Source organism: Terrapene carolina, unplaced genomic scaffold (genome assembly GCF_002925995.2).
Source record: "Terrapene carolina triunguis isolate 2854851 unplaced genomic scaffold, T_m_triunguis-2.0 Scaffold69, whole genome shotgun sequence".
Taxonomy (NCBI): Eukaryota; Metazoa; Chordata; order Testudines; family Emydidae; genus Terrapene; species Terrapene triunguis.
The window spans coordinates 36,872,504-36,885,143 of NW_020664420.1; the positions used below are offsets into that span (position 1 = coordinate 36,872,504).

Consider the following 12,640-nt stretch of genomic DNA (forward strand, 5'->3'; position numbering starts at 1 on the left):
AGTAGAGCAAAGATTTTATTTCCCCCACCCCATGGCCTTCCAGAAAATCAGTTTCTCTATTATTTATCTAGATACAAAGGATAACACTAGGTTCTGTTCCTAGATCTATGATAGACTCACTATCTGACCTTTGAAGAGTCACTTAGGGTATATCTAGACTGCAGTCACTGGCTGTGATTGCAGTTTGAGCCAAGACACTTGAGCTACTTTTAATCTAGCTAGATAGGGTCACCCACAACAGTGCAGCTCTGGCAGCATGAGCTTCTGTGTGGGCTAGCCCCACGAGAAATAACCCAGGGTTCTGGGAGGATTTTTACAGCCTGAGCTGAAGCTTGTGCTGCCCTGGCTTTACTGTTCTGGCTCCCAAGATAGCTAGATTAAAGCTTTCTTGAGTATGTTGACTGTGATTGCATCCTGTGATTGCAGTATAGACATACCCTTAAACTACCCATGCTCCCCATCTGTAAAGTAGGATAAATGTTGGTAACATGTTTTAAATCCAGGATATACCCACACCTTGAATACTGCATGCAGTTCTGGTTGCCTCATTTCAAAAACAATATATATGACTTGGAAAAGTACAGAGAAGGAGAACAAAAAATATTGGGGTATGGAGGAGCTTGCATATGCAGTCCCCAGATTAAAAAGACTGGGACTGCTCAGTTTAGAAAAGAGATGACTAAGTGGGGATATGATGGAGGTCTATAAAATCATGACTGGAGTGGCGAAAGTGACTAAGGAAAAGTTATTTACCGCTTCACATAACACAAGAACCAATAAAAGATATTTTACCTCGCCCACCTTGTCTCACAGGAACCGGGAGTCACCCAATGAAATTAATAGGCAGCAGATTTAAAACAAACATAAGAAAATACTTCTTCACTCAGTGAACAGTCCACTTGTGGAACTCATTGACATGGGATGTTATAGCCGAAAGTATAACTGGATTCAAAAAAGAATTAGATAAGTTCATGGAGGATAGGTCCATCAACAGCTATTAAGCAAGATGGTCATGGATGCTATCCCTTGCTCTAGGTGTCCCTAAATATCTGACTGCCAGAAGCTGGGACTGGATAGCGGGATGGATCACTCAATAATTGCCCTATTCTGTTTATTTGCTCTGAAGCATCTGGCACTGGTCACTGTCAGAAGACAGGATACTGGGCTAGATGGACCATTGGTTTGACCCAGTATATTTTTATGGGATTCTTGGAGGGATGGTGCCACAGAAGTGAAAATAATTGTTAAAATTTATTATAGAAATGTGGCACTACTGCTATAGTTTGGGTTTTTAAACTTTAATTTTTACTTCTAAAGGAGATTTGTTATACTTAAAACAGAAATGCAAGAGATCACTATAAATTAGAAGAACAGCTTTTTTCTTAAGTTGAACAAAAATATTGTTGTCCCTCCTTTCAAATCCAATGTCTCATTCTGACACCAGCATTGCCCCTCTGTCAAGTGGTAATATAACACACATGCTTGTACTGTAGCAATACTTTATTGTACATATTTTTTTTAGTCTAAGTAGGGGAGAGAAGCAGTGAGGAGGTGACATGGATTTTTTGTTGAATCCTCTGTCTTTGGCATCTGCATATGTGCAGAGAACAAAGCAGGATACCGAGGCCTGGTCTGTATTAGAAAATTAAGTTGGCTTAACTGTGTCGCTCAGGAGGTGTGAAAAATCCCTGAGTGGCATAGTTAAGCCAGGCTTACCCCCTGTGTAAACAGTGCTAAACTGACAGAGGAATGCTTTCATCAACCTAGATACTGCCTCTCAGGGAGACACTGTAGCATTTCAAGTGTAGACAAGCCCTTAGAGAAGGGCCCAGAAGCATCTCAGGGAGGGGTGTGTGGTAGTTACTGGGCATGCTCAGTAGCTGTCTCTGAAGCTATGCAGAGGGTTTCCATTAAGGGCTAGCAGTCTAACAGGTTCCACACAAATCAGTGTCTGAAAGCTGAGTCAGTCAGAGCTCACTAGGGAAAGGTTATAAATAAGAGGATTTGGAGACTGCTCTGTGGACTCAGTGGCTGAACAGTACAGGGCTAAGATGTGTCTATTGTGAGAGCTGTGTCCCAGAGCCTGTGCCACATTGGATCCGACTCTCTATCTTGCTGAAAGCTGAGGAGATGACCAACTATGGACACCAGTACTGCAATTGCTGCTGTCCATGGAGCTCTTCGGACTGTTGTTGCTGAGTCGATTCTGAGGAGATGAAAGAAGAACTAGCTCTGAGGAGTGCAACTGAGACACATACACTTTTGGTGCCGCAGTGCAAAATCTGAGAAGTCATCTCTGTGAACAGATCAGAGGGAAGGGTGTACGTATGTGTGTGTGCACTAAGATACAACTCGCACTGAAACTTATGTAACAGCAACAAAGTAGGCAAGTCTGTGAGAAAACGCCAGTAGAGTTACTGCATAGTTGTTAAGAAGAGTTTTCACAAGGATTCCAAATGGTGGCTGCAGATGTTTCTATATATAAATGTTAATCTTCAAGGAATTGTAGGGCCCTGTCATGAGGTGACTGGCCCTTTTAGAAGGGCAACTGCATGCAGTCTATCCATGGCTAATGCTGATGAGCCAGCCTGAGAGTAGGTGAGTGCCTGGTGACTCTTTAGGGCTTAATTGTTAAATGAGTACCTGGCTTAATAGAAAGCTTATTTGATCTCAGTGAGGGCTGCCCCGAGAATGGTGATCTCCCTGTAGAGAGTAAAGGCTGTTTCTCTCAACCCAGCTCCAGGGAGGAGAACTGGGGGGTTTCTTTGTATAAGAATAATAGAAGGCTGGTGAAAGCTGAGTACCAGCTTCAGGGAGGAGAACGGGGGAAGGAGAGGTGTTCTTTGCATAATGATGATGAAAAGACTGCTGTATCACAGCTCCTGGCAGACAGCTGGAAGTTCCTCACTTTAAAGGAAGTTTCAGAGACTGTTTAGAAGAAAGTGTCAACTCGGGAGACGAGAGTGGGACCAGAGTCCTAAGTGAAGGGGGTTTCTTTTCTTGCTGGGTGGACTCTTTATTGAATAAAGGGGTGTTCTCTTCTCTAATATGAAGCCTATCTTGAATTTATTGCTAGTCCCGGAGAGGGAGAGACTAAAATGGAGTGTCTACAATGCCATGACTGACCATTAGGGGCCAGCAGCAAGCAGAGATGTGAGTCTATTACAGGTCTTCCCTCTCCGTGATTTAACTCTATATAACATTTTATAAAAAGAAATCATGAGAGGACTGAACTCTGGCCTATATTTCAGCAGAGAAGTAGGCTGAAGTGCAGGGAAAGGGGAGTATATTAATTATACATAATATTACCTCAGGACCCGCTAACCCATTGCAGAATATTGATGTATGGCTCTGTGGCACTAAAACCTGGGTCTGTGGACCCTGGGATGGCTGATATTCCCAAATTACCACTGGGAGGGTATGCAGAGCTACATTCAAGAAGCAATGTGGAGATTAGGTGCTGCAGGAAATACTGCTGAAAAGGTCTATAGTGACACCACTCTGCAGCCCTCTGGCCAAATGCACTATTTAACCCTGAAGCAAGGGTAGTCAATAGGCAAACTGCGGATCGCCAGATGCTTTTGAGTGGACCATGAAATCTTTTTATTTACTTATTATCATTATTGTTGTTATTTTTGTATTAGTTTCTCTGGAGTCTGGACCTTGACTATACCTTGACCAAGAAATTTGGACCTTGACAAAAAATAATTGATTATCCCTGCCCTGGAGGGTGACCTAGGTAGTTGTCTGGGCACCAACATAGACTTCTGGCCCGTTGTTACTCCAGACCACATCTGGCTTCTGATCTCCAGTCTCTGACCCCAGCCTAACTCTGACCTTATTCTTGCTTCCTGATTCCAGCCTTACACTATCCCGGATCTCCAGTCACTGACCCCCATCTGACTCTGACTCTTGCTTTTTGATCCCAGCTCTAGCAAATATGTGATGCCTGCTCATTGACTACTGTCTTGGATGCTAGTCCTGCTGTGACTCGTACGCCAGACTGCCTGTACCTTGGTCCCTTACACCTGGATACCTGCAGGCCTTTTGGTTTGGATCCCTCCAGAACCATTCTTGTCAGTGATGCATCTCATAATGATTGTACAGCAGCACCGCAGTGGGCTGTAAAAGTGCATGGCCAGGTGACTGATATACAAAGGGCTGATGTAAAACAGGTGAATATGCTCCTTTGTGCATTTGTAGATCCCGTCTCTGTGAGATATATATAGGGAGAGACTGTCTGAAACATAGTTTAGTGAAAAGTCAAGGAGCTCACCTAATTTAATGGTGTCCAATTTGCAAATTAATTCCAATTCAGCAGTCTCTCGTTGGAGTCTGTTTTTGAAATTTTTTTGTTATAATATTGCAACTTTTAGGTCTGTAATTGAGTGGCCAGGGAGATTGAAGTATTCTCCAACTGGTTTTTGAATGTTATAATTCTTGATGTCTGATTTGTGTCCATTTATTCTTTTACGTAGAGACTGTCCGGTTTGGCCAATGTACATGGCAGAGGGGCATTGCTGGCACATGATGGCATATATCACATTGGTAGATGTGCAGGTGAACGAGCCTCTGATAGTGTGGCTGATGTGATTAGGTCCTATGATGGTGTCCCCTGAATAGATATGTGGACAGAGTTGGCAACGGGCTTTGTTGCAAGGATAGGTTCCTGGGTTAGTGTTTTTGTTGTGTGGTTGCTGGTGAGTATTTGCTTCAGGTTTGGGGGCTGTCTGTAAGCAAGGACTGGCCTGTCTCCCAAGGTCTGTGAGAGTGATGGATCATCCTTCAGGATAGGTTGTAGATCCTTGATGCGCTGGAGAGGTTTTAGTTGGGGGCTGACGGTGATGGCTAGTGGTGTTCTGTTACTTTCTTTGTTGGGCCTGTCCTGTAGTAGGTGACTTCTGGGTACTCTTCTGGCTCTGTCAATCTGTTTCTTCACTTCAGCAGGTTGAGCATCTGATTTTGGATGCAGGCAAAAACAGATCAGGCCCAATCCATTTGCTCCTCCAGAGCTGTTGATGTCCTTCTCCCAAGTCCCTCTGAAGAAACATCACTCAGCTGCTGAAAAATTTGAAATAAGAACTACATGTAAGGCATCATTGCACTTTTTTATAATGTGCTCTTAGAACTTTTTTACTCTGTGGGTCAACAAGAACCCTCTTCAGCTTGTGGCTTTACAAAAAAAAATTGCCTCTGTACAGGGTCAATGCAAAAGGCTTTGCAGGGGTCAGCAACCTGCGGCTCCTGAGCTGCATGCAGGTCTTTGGCTGCCCCCTTGCGGGCAGCCGTTTTTTGAGGGGGTGCGAGGTGCAGGCTCTGGCCGGGAGGCGCTTACCATAAGCAGCTCTTGGCCGGCAATGCAGCAGGGCTCAGGCAGGCTGCCTGCCCTGACCCCACGCTGCTCCCGGAAGCAGCTGGCTGCTGGCACGTCTCTGCGTGCCCCTTGGAGGGAAGGGGACAGCAGGTCTCCGTGTGCTGCCCGTGCCTGCAAGCACCACCCCCGCAGCTCTGGGCAGGCAGAGACATGCCAGCAGCCAGCTGCTTCCGGGAGCTGCGTGGGGCCAGGGCAGGCAGGCACCCTGCCTGAGCTCTGATGTGCCGCCGGCCGGGAGCCACCTGTTGTAAGCGCCTCCTGGCCAGATTCTGCACCTCGCACCCCAATCCCCTGCCCCAGCCCGGAGCCTCCTCCTGTTTATATTCAGATTCAAACAGCTCAGTACCAAGGTAACTGTCTACCAATAAAACTCTTGGAATTTCTTGTGAAAAGGAAGCAGATGTGCTCTGTCTTTACTAGTATGTTCCAACGTCCAACAGTTTGAAAAAGTCTAAAGTCAGAAATAAAATAGATCAGATAAATACCTTCCATCAAAAAAATGACAACCACAAAGAGAAAGATAGAAGATGAACAGTGAGTTCAGCTGGACTCCCGTCGTGCCACATTTGCAATGAAAAGCTATCCAACAATAAGAAATCAAACCTAGAAAGACATTTTGAAAAGAAACATTGGATGTTTGCTGAAACCTATCCAGCTGGTGATGTGAGGAAAAAAGCAGTAGAGGAGCTCCGATGCAAAGCAGAGCAAACAAGATGTACATTTGCTAAATGGATGAAGGCGCAGAACCACTACTGCTAGTTTCGTGGCAGCTCAAGAAATCGTCAAACAAGGGAATCCATTCACAGATGGAGAATATGTGAAAGAATGTTTCATTAAGACATCAGAGCACCTCTTCAGCGATTTTAAAAACAACGATGAAATAGTTAAGAATATTAGAGAAATGCCATTATCTGCGAAGACTGTAAAGGACAGAACTATTAAGATGGCCATAGACGTAACAAGCCAGCAGGTTAGTGACATTAGATCAACACCAGGTTTTTCTATCGCCTGTCATGAGACAGGCAATGTGGATGACATTGCTCAGGTTGCCTTACTCGGCAGATACGTTAATGATCAAGGTCCTCAAGAAGAGTTGATCGTGCTATTGCCACTCAAAGGACAAACTCGGGGCGAAGATATTGCATCTGCTGTCACTGAATGTCTGAAACAAAAAGATATTGACATCAACAGAATAATTTCTATTGATACAGATGGAGCACTGAGCATGATGGGGGCACACAAAGGTTTTGTTTCTTTACTAAAAAAGTATGGAGCACGATGTAATTTCATTTCACTATATAATCCATCAGCATTTGCGGGAATCCATCGAGCGCAATTTGAACTTGTCTTGCAAGTCCGCTAATTCAAGGATTTATGGAATTCAAAATTGAAATATCTTGTCACTGAATTTGAAAATCTGGAAAGGCAGAAATCCACCCTGGGGCTACAACACAAGTGGTCTGAAATGGACGACCTTAAACGGCAAGACCAGATTATATTCGATGTTTGGAATTGTCTACCGGATACATAGTCAGCTGAAGAAATACGCATTTGGGCTTCTCTCAATCTTCAGTTCAACATACTTCTGTGAACAAGTGTTTTCCAACATGAATTTAATCAAAAACAAGCTGAGGAACCAACTGCAAGATGTTAGTCTTGAGTCCTGCTTGAAAATGAAAATCACGGCATATTCATCAAACATTGAGCAACTCTCTAAAGATGTCCAACAACAGAAGTCGCATTAAAAGTATTGGAGAGTAGTAATAACTTTAATATGTTCAATTATTATTAGTTGACACATTCTAATTCTACAAGTAGCTTCTCATGTGATGCAACTCTTGAAATATTTTGGTCAAAGACAAAAACAAAAAAATGGCTCTTCTTCTTTGAAAGGTTACCGACCCCTGCTCTAGCCAATTGAGCCACCTTCGCCAGGTCCTCTCCAAGCTCCTAAACGTTTTTACACACAATGTACCCGTGACTCATCTTTGTACAACCGTCCATTTGAATTATTTGTCTCGTAGTCAGGATCCAGAGTCTCAAACAAAACCTGGGTCAATGATTTGGCTTTGTGTTTCTCTTCCGCATTGTCCTTGTGATCACATTCAGCAGCAGCAATCTCTGTTGCCCTGCTCCCAAGACAAGTCTCAAACTCCTATGTGTCAACAGTATAAGTAGTATAAGGGCCCTACCGTCAATCAAACCCTAACCCCGCCCCTTGACCCCTTAAGCCCCGCCCACTGGCCCCTTTGTCCCTCCCACCTGTCACCGGAAGTCCCACCCCATGGGGTATTACTTCCAGGGTCAATGTGCCACCTGACCGGAAGCAAGGTGTGTCATGTGACCCCTCTAAGAACTCCTCCCACCACCCTCTACCAATCGGGGGGGTTTTGTCCCGAAAGGACCGCCCCGAGAGGAGATTTTGACCAATCAGGGTGACTTCTGGGGCGGGGGTGACCCGTCCGGAAGTGAGTCATGTGACCCCTCTAAGAACTCCCCCCCCCTCTACCAATCAGGAGGGGTTTTGTGCCGAAAGGACCGCCCCTAGAGGAGATTTTGACCAATCAAGGTGATTTCCAGGTTGGGGTGACCCCTCCGGAAGTGAGTCGTGTGACCCCACTAAGAACTCCTCCCAAGGGCCTCCGCCAATCAGAGTGCAGCACCATTACGCCATAAGTCCCAGCGCCAGACAGAGGAGGCGGCCATCTCTTACCAAGGACACGTGTTTTCGAAATCGCGGAAAGGCTGCTGAGAGGAAACATGGACTCCTTCACCACCCCCGTGAGAACTTCGGACTTTGTCTTAGGCCCGACCACCTTTGGACTTGTGTGGAGAAAGCGCTACATCAGTAACGGTTCCGAGGAGGACCCTTTGACCCAGCCGTTGATGGATACGTCGGAACCCGACCCCGAAACCCTCGTGAGGCAGCCCAATGAGCGTGACGGCCTCTCTTTGTCCACCCCCTCAGAGGTGGAAGGCGATCGCGGCTTGGGGGAGGCACCGGCGGACAAAGCGAACGGAAAAGACGGAGCTCAGGTAAAATGAATGATTAAGAAGCGGCGGTCGAGGAGGGGTGGGTAATGGGGTAGGAACTGGGGGTTGCGTAAATTAAAAAAACAAGCAGTGGGGGTGCTTACACGGTTTCTTTTCTGAAAATCTCTCAACAGGTCGACGATGCCTTTTTAGAGGCCTTTAAGAACTTACACATTGGAAGCCCTGTGGGAGTAAACACATCGTGCGTCAGCTGTTTTTGCTCATGTCTGAGACACAGATCTCAAGCCGAAAAGGACAAAATGGAAGAATGAACCATCTGAGACTCCCTTATGGTAGGGGTCATGGCATCCATTTTTACAGGCGGCTGTAAAAGGTCGTGTTAAACCAGGCGATTAATAAAACTTATTTAAATGTGTCAATATGAATGTGTCCCCTTTCATACTCGTGGTAGTAAAAGACGGTACCAGTAACAGTCATGTCTACACAGACGGCTCTGTTAAAGAAAATATATTACGCCCCCGGGGAAGTTGGGAGCTTCGGTGGGCTCAACCCTCTTTTTCAAGCGGCCAGAAAGCATAGTAAAACTTTAAACAGAAGACAGGTAACAGCATGGCTTTCAGACCAGGATGCTTACACTTTACACAAACCGGCTCGAATACATTTTAAAAGAAACAAGACCATTGCTTCAGATGTGGATGCGCAGTGGCAGGCAGATTTGGTGCATATGCACCAGTTCTCCAAACACAACAGCGGTTTTAAGTACATCTTAACAGTGATAGACATTCTATCCAAATATGCCTGGGCCTTAGGCCTAAAAGCCAAGACGAGTGGTGAGGTATCCAAGGCCTTTAAAGCTATTTTCAGTGAAGGTCGCGTGCCTCAAAAATTACAAACCGATCGGGGGAAAGAATTTTTAAACAAACCTTTAAGTGGATTGTTAAAGCGGCATGGAGTTCACCATTTTGTTACCAATAATGAAGTCAAAGCAGGGGTTGTGGAGCGATTTAACAGAACTTTAAAAACTAGGATGTGGAGATATTTTACAGCCCATAACACCTTTCGCTACATTGACGTCTTACCTGACTTTATAAAGAGTTACACCAGAGCTTTCACAGAACTATACTTACCAGACCCGTTGATGTTAACCCTTCAAATTCTCTGAAGGTATGGAAAACGGTTTACGGAGATGGTTTTAAAATAAAACCGGTTGTTGCCCCTTTTAGAAAAGGTGACCACCTGAGACTATCTAAAACCAAAGGCGCTTTTGAAAAAGGTTATGAACAGACTTTTACCGATGAGATATTCATAGTGGATGAAGCCTTAACCAGGGGCCAGAGACCTGTATACCGATTAAAAGATTACGAGGGTGAGGCAGTTACTGGACCTTTTTACCCTGAAGAATTACAAAAAGTAAACCCCAAACGAGACAGGATTTACAGGATTGAAAAAGTTCTAGCAGAGAAAGGAAAAGGGAGAAAAAAGCAGCTACTGGTGAAATGGTTGGGGTGGCCTGATAAGTTTAACAGCTGGGTGGAAGCTTCTCAACTCTGTGACATCTAGACACGAACAAAAAAAAAAGATTCCTTCTGCAAAGACAGAGAGAGAAAAATGAGCGACGGCGGGTTTTACATTACTTTGCCCAGCAATGCCAGTTCTGCAGTTTTTCCCCAAAACACCATCTCGAACTTTACAATACGGCTAATTAAGCCCTTGGATCTCCCGGGTGCCTGGGAGGTGGGGTTAGTGGAAATACAATACCCGCACACCTGGAATACTATCAACGAAGACACCCCTTTCGAAATCACCTTTGGAGCTACAACGTGGAATTTCATTCTACGACGAGGGTATTACTCGACCATACCCGAATTACTGGAGCATATGAACAGCAACGTGGCTCGTCATCCCGGACCGCCTGAGGTGGTCATGAACTACGACCCTGTGGGTAGAAAAGTGAGACTTAAATCTACCGATTTTATGTATGTGTTTTCTACTGACGGGGAGCCAGCTAACATTCTGGATTTGGGCCACAAACGCAACATCCAAAAATTCCCCTTCTTGGCAGACATCACAGGAGGTTTTAACTCCTTGTATCTATACACGGATATCGTAGAACACCAGTTTGTGGGGGACTTTTCTGTTCCACTGTTACGCTGCGTCCCTGTCCGAGGAAGGAACAACGAGTTTGTTACCATCACCTACGACAAACCTCATTACGTCCCTGTCAGTAAACACCACATCGACACCATCACCATTGAAATAAAGACAGATCAGAACAGTCATGTCTCATTTCGCTTCGGCAAGGTGATCGTCAAGCTGCATCTGTGGCTGCGGAGAGAGCGAGGTTTCTAAAAAAGCAAAACCCTATTATGGCGATCCCAAAAAATTATGGCGACCCCACCATCTACAGGAACTATTACAAAGCCCAGGCTGGATACGCCCTTCCTGGATATCATGGGGCCCCCGTGATGTACAGGGCGGGTCTGGGTGGAATATTTCGTAGCCTCTTTTGAAAAGCCGTACCGCTTTTGAGGAGGGGGCTAGAGATTATTAAACCCCACGTAAAAACCGCCGCTCAAACCATAGCTAAAGATGTGGTAGGTCATGTCTCCCGTGCTGTTCTGGAGAAGGTGGGGAATACAGCTTCACAGGAAGGATCGGGGCTGATGTACATTAAAAGGATGAAGAGAAAGAGAAATACGTCATACCCGCGACGCACAGGTCCCCCGAAACCCTTTAAAAGAAGGGCTTTGACACACAGGGCCGGCCATAAGCGAAAGTCCAAGAGGAAGCCTGGGTGAAAGAGGAGACGCGCTCTGCCTGGTAAAAGAGACCTATTTTAATCAACATGGCTTTTGTTCACTGTGGGTCTGAAGAGTGCACCAAATCCGAACTAGACTTGTTTCAAATAGCCCCTACGCAGACCAGCATCGAGAAAAGCATCTATGTTGAGGTGTCGCCTCTATCGGCCATTACGGAGTCTGCCCCCACTGACTTTTTTATAGCAGGGAATGGCATAGATTATATGGATTTAAACAACACGCTCCTGTACCTGTGTTGCAAGATTGTAAAAGGAAACGGAACTGAACTCGCCGTGGATGCCGAAGTGGGTCTGGTGAATTACCCCGTGGCCTCTATTTTCAGTCAGTTGGATGTCACGCTGGGAGACCGCCTCATAAGCCAAAGCAACAACTGCTACCCTTACAGGGCCTTTATAGAATCGGTGCTCAATTACAGCGACGACACCCTCGCCGCGCAATTTTCCGCCGGCCTGTTTTACAAAGACACTGCTGGACAACATGAAGAAACAGAGTTGGATGGAGGGAAACTAGGGTTTGTGAGGCATGCAAAGCTGACGGCCGAGAGCAGAATGGTAGAGCTGCTGGGCCATTTACACAGCGACCTGTTTTTTCAAGAAAACCCTTTCTTAAACGGAGTGGATGTGAAAATTAAACTGACGCGCAGTAAAGATGCTTTCTGTTTAATGGGCAGTGCGGCTGAAGGCTTTAAACTGCGCATTGTATCAGCGTCCCTTTTTGTGAAGAAAGTACGGGTGGCTCCGGGAGTCCATCTGGGGCATGCGGAGGCCCTGCTTACCGCTAATGCTAAATACCCCGTGGACCGTGTGGGAATGAAAGTGTTTAGCATCCCTGCGGGCAGCAGGGTCAGTAACCAGGAGAACCTGTTCTTGGGACAGTTACCCAAAATGCTTGTCCTAGGGTTTGTGGATAACGATGCCTTTAGCGGAAGTTATGCTAAAAATCCCTTTCATTTTAAACATTACGATATTAATTTTGGAGCCTTGTATGTGGATGGTGAACAGATACCGACCAAGCCTCTGCAACCGGACTTCGAGGCAGGACGCTGCGTGAGAGAATACATGAATTTGGTACAGACAGCTGGTAAACACATGAAAGATCGTTCTCTGTTAATCGACCGTGAGGAGTTTGCACAGGATTACACCTTGTTTGCCTTTGACCTGTCTCCCGACCAGGAATGCACTGATCACTATTCCCTGATTAAAACCGGGAACCTGAGAGCAGAAATACGTTTTGGGAAGGCTTTAACGGTTACCGTCAATATGATTGTGTATGGGGTTTTTGACAATGTCATAGAAATAAATCAGAGGAGAAACGTTCTGTTTGACTACATGTGAACATGGACACCGTGCAGCTCTCACGTGTCTTATCAATGGACCCTTACACGAAAAAGAATTTCTTAGATGTGTTCCCTTGCGATTGGCTCCCAGGAGGCAAGCTGTCTCAGAGACCCCTA

The 12,640-nt window shown here is 45.6% G+C and overlaps 1 protein-coding gene across 1 annotated transcript in view; it reads left to right on the forward strand.

Annotated features, from left to right (window-relative positions):
* Nucleotides 1-12,640, forward strand: part of DMGDH (dimethylglycine dehydrogenase) — a 90,557-nt gene that overhangs the window by 4,701 nt on the left and 73,216 nt on the right. The window lies entirely within an intron of this gene.